Raw genomic sequence first — 1,735 nt, 5'->3', positions numbered from 1 at the left:
CTTCCTTTACTTTGCTCACAATTTCCTTTAGCTCTCCATTTGAGTTCTCTACTACTCTAGAAGAATTAAGAGCTTCACAACGTAAGGTGATGTTTGTTTGATCAAAAAAGTGTTAAACATTTTGTTAAACTAATTAATGAGAAAATAGAGGGTGAATCCTAGTTAAACATAATAAATTCTAGATCTAAGATTGGGGGATATCCGTGGGACGAGACCGTGTTCGAGAATATTAAATATCAAGTAGATGACCAATAATTGTCAATGAATGTAATAATGGAAGCATGAAATAAATGTAGATAATGGGAAATAATGTAATTAGAAGGAATTTATCACCCAAATATTAGGTGACTTGGATGGTTTCCTTCCCTGACAACAACGTGGGGGTGATAAGCAATGAAGATGGATAAGGAATCTTGGGATCTTGTGAATGAATAACGTAAAACCAGCGATAAAATCAGTGAATAATCTTTTGTATATTCTCCTTTACAATGTGCTCTTATCAAAATGTGAAGATCCCCCTTTTTGTTCTTTATCCCTTCCTATTTATAGGGGATATTCTTGAAAACCTCTAAAAAAGTACAGCTGGAGGAATATTCAATGGAATATTCCTTCTTTCTAATCTAAATTATCCTACCATTATTCACACACACTTTGCTTGACCTTGGCCCTAATCTTTCTTAAGGCTACTCCTCGCCCTCGTGCCGTGGTAGGCTTATTCTTCGATCACGTCCATTTGCAGTTATTAAGTCTTAGCCAAATTTTGACCAATACAATTAGTCCCTCCGCTTGTTGAGGCTGTGATCTTGGACGTCCTCGATGAGTGGATCTTGTCTGCAACCGTTTAGAGGGAATTTGGTCGTGGCGATCGAACCATATTGGCTGAGGTTGAATAGGCGGCGGGGCTGCGGTTGGTGTGGTTATCGTAAAATGATGTCATGTCACGCACGTCATTATTACGCGTCTTCCTAATGCGATGTCTGTGCCTCTGTCGCTTCAGTTTTGGTGCCGTTGATGGCTCTTTGCCTCGACTCTGGTGTTACCCAACCCTATAAGTAGAGGAGAGGGGTTTCATTTTCAAAACTTTCAGCATTCCCCTCATTGCATACATACCTTTTTTCTTTGATCTTTTTCTTGGACCTCCATTTCTGATTTCCTGCAACTTCTTCAACTTCATTCCCTGATTTCTTTCCCGGCTGATACCTTCTTTCTCCGACTTTGTTGCATATACTTTACCACAGAAACATGTCAAATTCCCCCCATATTCATGACGGAGTCACTGATGCCACTCCTTTAACGGTGGCCATTACTCCCGGTGGTGAGGAATCCATGGCTGAGGAGGAAGAAAGTTTTCTCGCTCCTGCTCAAAAGCTTTTTGAGATGGGGCTACCTCAAATAGCTGAACTCCGGTCCAAATATCGTATTCCTCCTCACGTCGAGATTATTTCGGCAGGAGACGACATAGTTCAGGTTCACCGACCTGGATATTGTGCCTTATATGTCTACCCGTTCTTGGTTGGTTATTCTCTTCCTCTTCCCTCGTTAGCGGAAGAGTTTTACTGATTTTACAACGTCTGCCTGGCGCAATTTTCCCCTTATTTATACAAAGTCTTTCTGATGCTGGCGAAGTATGCCGAGTTGGCCGGCTGTGAGGTCAACATTCGCCATATGCTCCATCTATTCTCACCCAGCTTTTATAGAGCCACGTTGATACATTTGCGACATCGTGGGGTCAAAG

Source organism: Nicotiana attenuata, chromosome 2 (genome assembly GCF_001879085.1).
Source record: "Nicotiana attenuata strain UT chromosome 2, NIATTr2, whole genome shotgun sequence".
Lineage (NCBI taxonomy): Eukaryota > Viridiplantae > Streptophyta > Magnoliopsida > Solanales > Solanaceae > Nicotiana > Nicotiana attenuata.
The sequence above is the reverse complement of the archived record's forward strand: the minus strand, read 5'-3'. Positions refer to the sequence as shown.